The 14,546-nt window shown below is 45.3% G+C and overlaps 1 protein-coding gene across 1 annotated transcript in view; it reads left to right on the top strand.

Annotated features, from left to right (window-relative positions):
* Positions 1 to 4,596: 4,596 nt before the first annotated feature.
* ttc16 (tetratricopeptide repeat domain 16) overlaps positions 4,597 to 14,546 on the top strand; it is a 56,499-nt gene continuing 46,549 nt past the window's right edge. The window contains exon 1 of the mRNA XM_030364542.1: positions 4,597 to 4,836. The gene's annotated coding sequence lies outside the window, so the exon portion shown is untranslated. The remainder of the gene's footprint in view (positions 4,837 to 14,546) is intronic.

The raw sequence follows: 14,546 nt of genomic DNA, 5'->3' as shown, positions 1-14,546 counted from the left end.
GAAAGGCTGAAGGAAGGACAAGTCTCAGAGACACGAAAACAAATTCCCTCTCTCTCTCTCTCTCTCTCTCTCTCTCTCTCTCTCTCTCTCTCTCTCTCTCTCTCTCTCTCTCTCAGCTGTTCCTCCTGCCCATGAGCTAAAGGCCCAAGCACAAAGGGTGCACTGTGTGTGTGTGTGTGTGTGTGTGTGTGTGTGTGTGTTAGTGTGTATGTATGTATGTGTGTGTGTGAGTGTGTGTTTGTTTGTGTGTGTGTGTGTGTTTGCGTGTGTAAGTGTCAGTGGTGTGTGTGTGTGTGTGTGTGTGTGTGTGTGTGTGTGTGTGTGTGTGTGTGTGTGTGTGTAACCTGACCAGGCGAAAGAGAGTCCGGCGTGCAGCTTTCAAGCTCATCAGGCCACGCCCTTTCTCCACCAGCTCCTCCCCCTACTCCTCATGGTTAATGAACGTATACGTTTAGGGATGGATAGTTTAGATATGAGGGCAGTGATGGTTAAGTTTAGGTATAAGGTTAGAGAAGGTTAAGTTAAGGTATTAGTTTAGAGATGGTTAAGTTTTGGGTATTAGGTTAGAGAAGGTCAAGTTAAGGTATTAGGTTAAAGATGCTCAAGTTAAGGTATTAGTTTAGAGTTGATTAAGTTTAAGTATTAAAGTTAAAGATTAAAGTTGGTTAAGGTATTAGGTTAGAGAGGGTTAAGTGTATGCATTTGAAGACGATTACGTTTGTTAGAAAGTAAGGATCTGCGAGGCAGCAATTCATGATGGGAATAACTTTGCTCTGTCAATGTCGATATGAAGAGTTTGAAAGAAACAAGCTGGTTGACCCCAGCATGACCCCAAGGTTGAGAGGTCAGAGGTGAGCTCAGAATTACAACAAACTAAGGGAACGGAGGGAAGGGTTAATTATAAGGTACTTGCATACTCCCTCAACCCCTAAGAATCCTACATTGGGCCCATGTTGGTGGTTGTGGGTGATCATGTAAACTTGGCGTTGGCCAGCTTTGGTCAACCTCCTATAGCTGGGTGTTGGTGTTGGTTGGGGCAGGGTCCACAACCTTAACAGAGAAGGGTTCTGTGTCAGAAGGATCCTGAACTAAAACTAAGCTGTTTAGTCTCTTGAGTCTTGACTCATAAATGTTGTGATTTTGTTTCCATATGAAGATGTGATTGTGATGTGATTGGCAGATGTGGCATGTTTTGTAGTTTCAGTCACTAAAACATGAGGCAGGTGTTTCTCATTGTAAACCATTAGCTGAAGATGATAAATGCCTTTCACCCATATTTCAGCGCATACATTACTGCAGCTGTGCTACATAGCGTCACACATTGGTATAGTGATGCAAAATGAATTGTAGATGGATTATTTGATTGAAAGGAAGGTCCAGGTTAAAGCAGTATTTGAGTAAAAGTACTTCAACCTTTAAACCTATAATAAACCTACCTAATAATCCTGACCTCCTGTCATTCAGGGAATATGAAGTTTAACTACCTCCAAAGGTTTACTTCCTAAAAGAGCTTTACAACATCTGCTATAAAATCAATGTCCCAGTGAACATATTCACATCCCAGCACACTAAGGGATGAGTGAGTACGCTTAGAGGTTTAGGGGTTCACTGGGTGTTTAGTAGAGGTTCACTGGGGGTTTAGTAGTGGTTCACTAGGTGTTTATTGGTGGTTCACTTAGGGTTTAGTAACAGTTTATAGGGTGTTTAATGGGAGTTCACTAAGTCCTCAGTATTAGTTCAGTGACTAGTGGAAGTTCACCAGATGTTTAGACGTTGTTCACTCTGTGAAATAGGTTTGGTTGAGGTTCAGATGGTGATAAGTGATCACTTAGTGTTTAGTAGTAGTTCACTAAGTGTTTAGGAGTTCCCTAAGTGTTTGTTAGTAGTTCATCACCAAGTGGATAACAGTAGTTCACAGAGCTTTTTGTAGTAGTTCCTCAGTAGTTGTTCATTACAACACTTTGTAATATACTACAACTGAACACAGAGTGAATTACTACTTACCACTGTGTGTGGAGTGGTAGTAGTAGTTCCATCACTAACTGTTTAGTAATAGTTCACAAACACTTAATAAGTGATTTAATTTAGTGTTTAGCGGTAGTTTATCAGTAAGTGTTAAGTAGTAGTTCATAAAGTGTTTAGTATTAGTTAATCACCAGGTGTTAAGTAGTAGTTCACAAAGTGATTTGTAGTAGTGGGGTCCCGAATCACCGCTCTAAGAGTGTATGGTGCATTCAGCTGGGGGGTAGGGGTGGGGGGGCTTGCTGTATGACTTTGTGTCTGCTGGCGGGGCGGTCTGGACCGGGCTGTTTTCTTACCGTCTGGCTCTACCAGCCTGAATACATCTGGGCAGCTGGCCAAGAGTATGTCAGCTTACCTCGATCTCCCCTTCCTTCCCTCTCTCGCTCTCCCTCACCACTATTTCTCTTCCTCCTCACTTTTTCTCTCGCCATACATCTCTCTCATCTCTCTCAGCCCCCCAACCCCCAGTATCTCTATTTCATTCTCTCTTACTATTCCACTCTCTCTCTCTCTCTCTCGCTCTCGCTCTCTCTCGCTCTCTCTCGCTCTCTCTCTCTCTCTCTCTCTCTCTCTCTCTCTCTCTCTCTCTCTCTCTCTCTCTCTCTCTCTCTCTCTCTCTCTCTCTTTCACTCTCTTTCCGTCTGACCTCGGTTGACCCTCTCTCCCCTGCCCCCCCTCTCTCCCCCCCTGTCTCTGGGTGTTGGTGTTCAGCTGAGATCGTTTCACACGCTTCATTGTGAGAGAAATGAGTAACCTTTTTCTGTGGTTTTGTTTACAACGTAGCTGCTCGCCGTCTGCACACGCCAAGCCTGATGGCTCTCTCTCACACGCACAGGCACAGGCTAAGGCACACACACGCAACCACAAACACACAGACACACACACACACACACACACACACACACACACACACACACACACACACACACACACACACACACACACACACACACACACACACACACAGACACACACACACACACGTACAGACATGAACACACAACAATATAGACATGTTCAGCTTAATATTCATTAGTTTAACAATATAAGGTTAATGGTATTGACGAGTTAGTGAGGAATGAGTAGGGAGGAGGAGGAGAAGGAGGAAGAGGAGGAGGGCTAGAACACGCTGGAGATCTCAAAGAGGTAGAGAGAAAAGGCATTTCAGAGTGAAGACAGACCAGATTAAAGACAAGGATGAGGAGGGAGAGAAGAAGAGAGGATGAAGAGGTAAAGAGGAAGAGAGGATGAGGAGGTAGAGAGGAAGAGAGGATGAGGTGGTATTGAGGAAGAGGAGGTAGATAGGAAGAGAGGATGAGGCGGTAGAGAGGAAGAGAGAAAGAGGGGGTCGAATGGAAGAGAGGATGAGGAGGTAGAGAGGAACAGAGGATGTAGAGGAGGTATAGAGGAAGAGGAGGTAGAGATGATGAGGAGGTAGAGAGGAAGAGGAGGTAGAGATGATGAGGAGGTAGAGAAGAGGAGGGGGTAGAGAGGAAGAGGAGGTAGAGAGGAAGAGGAGGTAGAGATGATGAGGAGGTAGAGAGGAAGAGGAGGCAGAGAGGAAGTGGAGGTAGAGATGATGAGGAGGTAGAGAGGAAGAGGAGGTAGAGATGATGAGGAGGTAGAGAGGAGGAGGGGGTAGAGAGGAAGAGGAGGTAGAGAGGAAGAGGAGGTAGAGATGATGAGGAGGTAGAGAGGAAGAGGAGGTAGAGATGATGAGGAGGTAGAGAGGAGGAGGGGGTAGAGAGGAAGAGGAGGTAGAGAGGAAGAGGAGGTAGAGATGATGAGGAGGTAGAGAGGAAGAGGAGGCAGAGAGGAAGAGGAGGTAGAGATGATGAGGAGGTAGAGAGGAAGAGGAGGTAGAGATGATGAGGAGGTAGAGAGGAGGAGGGGGTAGAGAGGAAGAGGAGGTAGAGAGGAAGAGGAGGTAGAGATGATGAGGAGGTAGAGAGGAAGAGGAGGTAGAGATGATGAGGAGGTAGAGAGGAAGAGGAGGCAGAGAGGAAGAGGAGGTAGAGAGGAAGAGGAGGAGATGATGAGGTCGTATGAAATCCAGCATATTCATCTAAATTACTCTCACAACACTACGGCCAGACAGGTACGTAGGTAGACAGGAAAAAGACAGACTGACAGGCAGACTGACAGACTCTCTCTCTCTCTGACTCTCTATCTCTGTCTGTCTGTCTCTCTCTCTCTTTCTCTCTCTCTCTCTCTCCCTCTTTCTCTCTCTCCCTCTTTCTCTCTCTCTTTCTCTCTGTCTCTCATTGGATCCAGGGGAGGAGAGAGATGCTTGCGCACACCTCTCTCTCTTTCTCTCTCTCTCTCTCTCTCTCTCTCTCTCTCTCTCTCTCTCTCTCTCTCTCTCTCTCTCTCTTTCTCTCTCTCTCTCTCTCTCTCTCTCTCTCTCTCTCTCTCTCTCTCTCTCTCTCTCTCTCTCTCTCTCTCTCTCTCTCTCTCTTTCTCTCTGTCTCTCATTGGGTCCAGGGGAGGAGAGAGATGCTTGCACACACCTTACCTCTCTCCCTCCCTCCCTCTCCCTTCTCTCCCTTTTTCTCTTTCTCCTTTTCTCTTTTTCTCTCACTCGATACACTCACACATCTCAGCACACAGCACAACCAAGCCACCAGGTTTCCCCTGGTGCACACACACATACACCTACACCTACACACACACACACACACACACACACACACACACACACACACACACACACACACACACACACACACACACACACAAAACAAACACTGTCTGCGACATCCTCGGACGACAGCAACTAAAACTGGCCCAAGAAGCCCTTGGACTGCCACCCAGGTGAGAGCCCACTGTGTGCGTGTGTATGTGTGTGTGTGTGTATGTTTGTTTGTGTGCGTGTGCATTCATGTTTGTGTTGGTATGTTCAAATTATGTGCAAGTAACATTAGTATCAATGTGTTTTGTGCAAGCCAAAACAATTATGCACAATTACCATAACTTTCGACCAGATGTGTGTGTGCGGGTGGGCGGGATGTAGGTCTGAGTGTGTCTGTGTGTGTGTGTGCTAGTACTTCTTGGTGTTTCTTAGTCTGCGATAACCAAATCCTTTTTTTGAGGTGAAAACAGGAGAAATGTGCTGTTTGGATAAACACAGTCTATACATATGAGATGTGTTAACATCAGATAATTTGATAAATGTATTTAGACTTATTGGATGCAAATGGAACGCCCATCCCTGGCAACAGGAGTCTAGTTACTGTAGCGGTTCCAGAATGGTCTAAACATGACCAGCCTTAAAGGCAGACCAACGCCAGGCTCCCTCTAAAGACCAGATTATACTTTGACTAGGGGGTCGAAGAGCCGCTGTCAGTAGTGGGTGGGTCAATACGCCGTGGTTCCCCACTTTATTGTTCTAGGTCGATATTTATAAGGTAAAGATGAAAAGCTTTACAAGTCCTAATTCCCAGGCTTCTAGCTAGAAGTAATAGTAAAAGTAAAGTAAAAATAATCTCAAATGCATGTTTTGCAAATCCTTTTAAGACAGAGATGCCCACAACCTCTGGACTCTGTGGGTAACGCCGCTGACAGAGAGATCCACAGGGTTCCTATGGTCCAGGTGCCTATGCATGTGTATCAATTTGGTTTTAAGAAACTACAACCCATATGACCAGCACAGACAAACAGGCAAGCAGGCACTGGGAACATCTCTGGTGGAAATCCCAAGAAAACTCTCCCCTCTTGTCCTCACCTCTCCTCTCTCCCCTCCTGTCCTCACCTCTCCTCTCTCCCCTCCTGTCCTCAGCTCTCCTCTCTCCCCTCCTGTCCTCAGCTCTCCTCTCTCCCCTCTTGTCCTCACCTCTCCTCTCTCCCCTCCTGTCCTCACCTCTCCTCTCTCCCCTCCTGTCCTCACCTCTCCTCTCTCCCCTCCTGTCCTCACCTCTCTCCCCTCCTGTCCTCAGCCCTCCTCTCTCCCCTCCTGTCCTCACCTCTCCTCTCTCCCCTCCTGTCCTCACCTCTCCTCTCTCCCCTCCTGTCCTCAGCTCTCCTCTCTCCCCTCCTGTCCTCAGCTCTCCTCTCTCCCCTCTTGTCCTCAGCTCTCCTCTCTCCCCTCCTGTCCTCAGCTCTCCTCTCTCCCCTCTTGTCCTAAACTCTCCTCTCTCCCCTCCTGTCCTCAGCTCTCCTCTCTCCCCTCCTGTCCTCACCTCTCCTCTCTCCCCTCCTGTCCTCACCTCTCTGCCTCTCCTCTTCTCTCCTCTCTGTCCTCTCCCCCCTCCTGTCCTCACCTCTACACCTCTCCTCTCATCCACAAAATGATTGAATATAGGCGGTGTGAATGTGCATGCTCCTGCATGTGAGTGTCTATGTGTCTGTGTGTGTGTGTGTGTGTGTGCATGCGTACGTGCTTATGTCGGTGTACGTGTGTGTGTGTGTGTGTGTGTGTGTCTGGCGGATGTCCAGGGGTGTGTATGTTAATGATCACCAGGTGTGGCTGCTTCGAAACACCTGTCACCAATATTTAGTGGCAGTGCGGCCCAGAAAGAGAGCCAGACAGAGAGCCAGACGCCTGGCAGGTCCAGTCTGGCCACTGTTTGCTTATTTTAAGAAGCTGCTCAGCTGGACGGGAGCGTAGACACCACCCAGCACCTCCTCTTTCCTAGAAATCCAGCCCCGCGTCTGCTCCTCCTCCCCTCCATCTCCTCCTCCACCTCCTCCTCCCCTCCATCTCCCCAACCTCCCTCCCCCCCACCTCATCCCCCTCCTCCCTATCCACTCCTTTTTCTCATCCCCTCTTCCTCTCCTCCTCTTTTCCTCCTCCCTCCCTTCCTCCTCTCCCCCCCCCTCCTCTCCTCCTCTTCCCCCCCTCTCCAGGGCTGAATGAATGTGCTGTCATATGTGTAGTGTAGTACTACGTGCTTTTTCAGCTGCCCAGTTCAACCACAGTCTTCTACTCTTGGACGCTGGGAGATGCCCCAGTGCAACAACCTTCTTCTAGTGGTGGACACTGGGTGCGGGTCAATACAGCCAGAGTGTTCTTCTGGTGGAAACTGTGTGTGTGTGTGTGTGTGTGTGTGTGCGTGTGCGTGTGCATGTGTGTCTGTGTGTGTGTGTGTGTGTGTGTGTGTGTGTGTGTGTGTGTGTGTGTGTGTGTGTGTGTGTGTGTGCATAACAAAGATGTACCTGTACGACGATGGCAGAAGCGTCCAAGGGGCTGGTGGTTTAATCCTCCACTCAAAACCTGTCCACGGATAGAGAAACTACTCATGTTCTTTAGGAAAATAAGTGTTAAGTATAAAATAAGATTCCAAGTAGAAGTTACTCATTTAACATTATTGTTTAATGGATTATTGTTTATTACCTGATGATACATGATCAACCAAGAAAATGCATTGGGATATCTAGTTACACATACTAATACTACTTGTCGATCTAAATTGTAACTGGTTAGATAAAACTAATAGGAAACCCCTTAAACAGATTATAGATAGTCTGGATTTTACACAATTGTTGGAAGGTCCAACTAGAATAACTGCATCTTCCCAGACTCAAATATAATTAATATTTGGTAACAAGCCTGAAAGAGTTGTTAAGACATTTAATTGTATTACTGGACTGTCCGACCATAATCTGACATTAATGTCCAGAAAACGAACAAAGAAACGTTTTCATCATTCTAATAAACCTAAAGAGCCACTCAGGATTCCAAAAAATTAAATGGCTAATTTCCAAAGAGCAGTGCAGCAGACTGATTGGAAACATTTACTTCCTGGAAGCAATACAGAAGCAGAAAGCAAATTGTTATCTGCCAAGTTACATAGTCTAGTTAAGGAGTTTACTAAAAAGGTCAAAGAAAAGAAAAAAATCAATGGCTCAATACTGAAATATTCACCCTGATGAAGGAAAGAGAGTCTGCATGGAAAAGATCATTGAAGACCGAATTAAATATTGACAGACATAGGTTCACTTCACTGCGTAATAAAGTAAACAAATTCATCAGAAAGGCCAAAGCAATTATCAATGAGGCAAGAGTAACACAAAGCTGATCTGGGAACAGATTAAAAATGTAATGGGAATTAGTCACAGGCCCAGGAGGCAGTTAGAGCTGAATCTGAATGGTAAATCAATGCAAGATCCAGCACAACTAGCTGTAGCTTTTAATGAATATTTTATAAATTCTGTGGCTGAAATTGCACAGAATTTTCCCTAAACAACTGCAAGAATTCTAGAAGTAGATGAAAACAAGCCTTCTTTCAGCATTCAACCTATTTCTGAACTTAAAACTCAAGCAATAATTAATTCTCTTAAGATCTTAGCAGCAAAGGATATTTATGGTATGGATTCTAAAATGCTTAAATCTCTGCAAGTCACCTAGCCTACCCCATCACACAAACTATCAACCAGTCAGTACGACAGGGGATATTACCAACAACCTGGAAGACAGCAATTGTTACTCCTGTATTCAAGTCAGACGACCCTCAGAACATATGTAACTACCGCCCAATCAGTATTTTACCTATAATTTCCAAGGTTGCTGAGAAATGTGTATCAGAGCAGCTTGTTTCTTTTTTAAATAATGGTCCATTTACTCTTCATCCCATGCAGTTTGGCTTCAGGACCCACCACTCTGTGGAAACAGCTAAGTGTTTCGTCTTAGAGGAGGTCCGAGCAAAGGTCGACAAGGAAAGTGATGTTGGGGCTGTGTTTTTAGACCTTCGTAAAGCTTTCGACACAGTCAACCATCAGGCCCTTATTGCCAAACTATCTGCTTTTAACTTCTCACCTTTAACACTCAAATGGATTGAGTCATATTTAACTGGTAGAAGTCAACATGTTTTTGTGAACAATCAACGTTCACCAGTTCTTAACTTATGCAATGGGGTACCACAAGGATCGATACTTGGCCCGCTTTTGTTTAGTCTGTATATTAATGATCTGCCGTTGGTTTGTCCTGATATCAAAATACAAATGTATGCAGATGACACTGTAGTACATGTGCATGCCAAAACAAAAGATCTGGCTGCTGCTAAACTCACTACAGCTATGGACCAGATCACTAATTGACCAAACCATTCCTGCCTGCAACTTAATGTTAATAAAACCGTAGGAATGTTTTTTACCAAAAGACAATGTAACATCATGTCGAACATAACAATATTAGGTCAAAACATAAGTGCCACAATTTAAGTATCTGGGCTTTATCATTGATTCTACTCTTTCTTTTAAATCACACATTAAGAAAGTGTGCAACAGGGTCAAGTTTTGCCTAGCCAATTTTAAATATATTAAATTCCCTAACTTTTAATGTTGCCAAACTTGGCATGGATGCCATGATTAAGTCACATCTTACATAGGCCTACTGTATGACAAGCTGGGGGCAAACTAACAGTTTGTCATTGAAGCCATTAGCAACTCTTTACAAGAGAACACTCAAAGTGTTGGACCAGCCTAAAGCCCAGTTCAGACCAAAGATTCACCTTGCAACGACTTGCAACTCGCAACTCCTTGCGACGCCTTGCGACGAGAAGGGCTGCGACGTTCTAAAACTGGGCAGTTCACAGTAGCCGCGTTTACATGGCACATCTGATCCGCATAGATTTCTATGCGGCATAGATCTGTTCCTAAAATGTGTTCCGAATGTACTGTATTCTGTATACATGGCAGTAACAAAAGTGTCCGTTCTGTCTCTCGCGCACACCTGACACATCTCTGGACCGGCGGCGACATAATGGATGTCTTATCACTATCGGGGATTTTAAATTTGATTTTAATGAAAGCACAGCAGGAGAGAGCTTTTCTCTGCCTGCTCCTTCAATTAAGAAGGAGGACGACAGCGCAGCAACGTCAATTTCTCGTCAGATCTTTATATTTACCCTAAGCTCCGCCGCAAACAGGGGAATTTGGATGCGAGTCCGCAGCCAAGACTGGTGGGAGAGAGTGGTCTTACGGGAATTTAGTGACCAGGAATCCTCGAAGGTCCAATTGCGAACTACTGCAGCTGCCATCTCTCTAAGTTAAGAAGTATTTTAACGTTCAGCCTGCAAAAGTACTAGTAGTAGCCTACTCATTTACAGTTATCTCGGACGAGCGCGGACACTACGATACGCGAACACGTCATTAATAACACCCATGTGTCCCGTCACTTAGCAACCGGACACGCTTACCGGACTACTTTTACTGAGTGATAACAAAGACATGAATCAGGCAATAAATCCACTTTCCTTGACAGCGGTGAAGTTCGGTGTGCTTAAAAGTACCGACGGAGCTCAGTGGACCAATTGCGAACTACTGCGGCTGCAGTAAGTTAAACCCCAATCTATGCGGAATAAGTGTAGGCCTATACATGGCGATTTAAAACGGACTACACCACCTCTTCTATTCGGCATAGAATCTATGCCGAACAGATAATTGTATTCCGAATGAGGCGTATACATGACCATTTTCTATGCCGCATAGAAATCTATGCGGCATAGATGTGTCCATGTAAACGCGGCTACTGGCTGCAATGCGCTGCAACGGTAGGTGGTTTCCCTAGCAACTGTGAACGCAAGTTCACAAGTTGATCTGGCTGCCTTTCGTGTTTTCACGAAGAATTTATAATTTTTTTTTGCGGAGATTTTCTATGTGGGTCCACGGTACAATGGAATGAAATCCAACCCTATCAGGCAATAAATCCACTTTCCTTGACAGCGGTGAAGTTCGGTGTGCTTAAAAGTACCGACGGAGCTCAGTGGACCAATTGCGAACTACTGCGGCTGCAGTAAGTTAAACCCCAATCTATGCGGAATAAGTGTAGGCCTATACATGGCGATTTAAAACGGACTACACCACCTCTTCTATTCGGCATAGAATCTATGCCGAACAGATAATTGTATTCCGAATGAGGCGTATACATGACCATTTTCTATGCCGCATAGAAATCTATGCGGCATAGATGTGTCCATGTAAACGCGGCTACTGGCTGCAACGCGCTGCAACGGTAGGTGGTTTCCCTAGCAACTGTGAACGCAAGTTCACAAGTTGATCTGGCTGCCTTTCGTGTTTTCACGAAGAATTTATAATTTTTTTTGCGGAGCTTTTCTATGTGGGTCCACGGTACAATGGAATGAAATCCGACCTTTTTAATATCCCCCCCCACGATAGTATGAGTTCGAATCCCGTAATGTATCGTATTTTAAGCATTCGTTTTTCATTTATTTCTGCTTAAAACGGTTCTACGTGACAAGTTTCTTCCAATTACACTCCAAATACGAATGAGATGGGAATGTTTTTGACATTTTATTGAAAGACAAATCAAAGAGGCATTCGCAAGGACAGCTACGTGTCTGGCCCGATTTCCAACAGCTGGCGTAGCCACGTCAACAAAAGACGCATTCGGCTAATGGTCACCAGTTAACACGGTCACGAGTTGAACTTAATAATAATAATAAATGAAATGTATATAGCGCTTAATATGGTACTCTAAGACACTTTAGAACACCACACCAAGTGCCACTGCAATGTCGCCACATGCTTTCTTCTTGCTGCCCCTGTTGCTATACCCCTTAAGGTGCGGCCACACCAGACGCGTATCTCGCGTAATTTTTACGCGAGATACGCGCGTAAAATGTTGCTTGACCATTTTGTGTCAAAAATGGTCGCATACGCGCCATACGCGCCTACGTCACTCGCCTAGATGAGTCCATGTCCATGCAAGTGAACGGAGCGTTCCCTCTTCGTCATAACTATCAAACCAAACATCCTTCACATTCACAGAGCGAACATTACGATTGTAAAATGCACATTTCTCGCTAAAAATGTTTCCATAAACGCATTTAATGGCGTAACTATGTTACTATTTCCACCCAGAATAAAGAAAGTTGTCGGCCGTGGCTGCGCTGGAGTCCGAGGTAGGAAACCCAAACGCTGCCGTGTTTGGGTGATAGAGTTTAGATCGGGTTAGATTAAATAATCTCAGATATAAATAACAATAATCGGGTTAAATAACTTCACATGGTGTGTCTGGTGTGTTTCCAGCATTCGTAGTGTTGATCAGCAGATATATAGTCCGCCAAGACGTTGAGGTTGCTTAGTAACCAGAGACTCTGTCCATGCAAGTGAACGGAGCGTTCCCTCTTCGTCATAACTATCAAACCAAACATCCTTCACATTCACCGAGCGAACATTATGAAAGTAAAATGCACATTTCTCGCTAGAAATGTTTCCATAAAAGCATTTAATGGCGTAACTATGTTACTATTTCCACACAGAATAAAGAAAGATGTCGGCCGTATGCTTCTGTCCAAGCTCACTACTCTCTGCCAGTGACGTCGGGTCAAGCTCAACGCTGATTGGGCAACGCGGCTAATCGTCATGCGTATGAGCATAAAGGTACGGCCACACCAACCGCGTTGCTCGCGTTAGGGGCGTTGAAAATCTGCATTTTTGCAGAGGGAACCATTGGTCTAGGCGCGGTACACGCGTTGAAGCGCTGAAGCGTTGCGTTGGGGGCGTTGGGCGCGGCAGTTGCACGTAATTACGCACGTAAACGCAGTAACGCGCCCAACGCATCAACGCCCGGATTTCAGAAAATTTAACTTTCAACGCTCCAACGCGTGACGCTTAGCCGCGGTAGCCAATCAGCGTGGAGCTTGACCCGACGTCACTGGCAGAGAGTAGTGAGCTTGCACAGAAGCATACGGCCGACATCTTTCTTTATTCTGGGTGGAAATAGTTCGCTTGGTGAATGTGAAGGATGTTTGGTTTGATAGTTATGACGAAGAGTGAACGCTCCGTTCACTTGCATGGACAGAGTCTCTGGTTGCTAAGCAACCTCAACGTCTTGGCGGACTATTTCTCTGCTGATCAACACTACGAATGCTGGAAACACACCAGACACACCATGTGAAGTTATTTAACCCGATTATTGTTATTTATATCCGAGATTATTTAATCTAACCCGATCTAAACTCTATCATGCACCCAAACACGGCGGTGTTTGGGTTTCCTACCTCGGACTCCAGCGCAGCCACGGCCGACATCTTTCTTTATTCTGGGTGGAAATAGTTATAGTTACGCCATTAAATGCGTTTATGGAAACATTTTTAGCGAGAAATGTGCATTTTACTTTCATAATGTTCGCTCGGTGAATGTGAAGGATGTTTGGTTTGATAGTTATGACGAAGAGGGAACGCTCCGTTCACTTGCATGGACAGAGTCTCTGGTTGCTAAGCAACCTCAACGCCTTGGCGGACTATATCTCTGCTGATCAACACTACGAATGCTGGAAACACACCAGACACACCATGTTAAGTTATTTAACCCGATTATTGTTATTTATATCAGAGATTATTTAATCTAACCCGATCTAAACTCTATCACCCAAACACGGTGGCGTTTGGGTTTCCTACCTCGGACTCCAGCGCAGCTGTCACGTTAAAATTGTACCGGGGGCGAAAATTGTACCGGCCTACGTCATCAGTTGTTTACGTCTTGACAACCTGCCTGGCAACAAACGACGCGATCGTCTGTTGCCGGGCAGGTTGCAAAAAACATTCGGCTCATGTTTCCAAAATACGAAATAACATAATACAGATAACGGATCGCTAGATAACACTTGTTTTTACTTTATATTTGTATTGTATTTAATTGTTTAATCGAATAACAACAGGGAAACGGGCGATCGCGTCAAATGACGTAGGACGCGAATGTTTGCGGCGGCGGCGTTTGGGTTTCCTACCTCGGACCAGTGGCGAACTTAGCCCTTTGGGGGCTCCAGGCGAACAGTAATTTAGGGGCCCCTGCATCTACCGGTCTATTGTACCTTATGTCGCATAATGAGAAACTCCATACAAGGGATGAACAAAAGTCACTATCCTTCTTTCATGCAAATGTTAATTATCTATTCACAAATTGAGAATAACATAAAAAACAATCAGATTAGTTATGTTGACAACAAACAACAAACAAAAGCAAAAAACACGGTCTGCACTTTCACTAGACAAACCAAGACCTGTTCACCCTCTCATCATTTTTCATTACTATGTAAGTGTATGCTTTTGTGAATCTGCGGCCCTTGGGCCAGAGTGCTGGGTCATCCACTAGAATATGTGTGCGCCTGCCCAAGACACAGCTGCTTGGGCTTGAGTGCTGGGTCATCCACAAGAATATATGTCTCGCAGTCATTGTTATCGTTATTGTCATCAATTTCAATAACCGAAGTGGAAGAAGGAGAATGAGCAATATTCACTACCAGTTGTGCATCATCTCCGTCAGTTTGTTGACACACGTCATTAGCATGGCTGCTGGCTGAGCCAGAGCCACTTGGAATGAAAGGAGCAGTAACGTGAGAGCAAACGACGTTGACGGCTGCTCTTGAGCCGCCGATGCGGTCCCGCTAACACTGCGGTGGCTGTAAAAAAGCTGGATAGCTTTGGCAGCTTTGAAAGCAGGTCGTGCCTTTGGTCTTTCTTCTTCTTTTTATGTGACCCGCTTTCGTACGATCGCTTCATGTTTCACTCGATTTATGTCTCACTCGATTTCTCTCTCTCTCTCTTACCGCTTACTGTTTTGAA

Source organism: Gadus morhua, chromosome 8, assembly GCF_902167405.1.
Source record: "Gadus morhua chromosome 8, gadMor3.0, whole genome shotgun sequence".
Classification (NCBI taxonomy): domain Eukaryota; kingdom Metazoa; phylum Chordata; class Actinopteri; order Gadiformes; family Gadidae; genus Gadus; species Gadus morhua.
The sequence above is the reverse complement of the archived record's forward strand: the minus strand, read 5'-3'. Positions and strand labels throughout refer to the sequence as shown.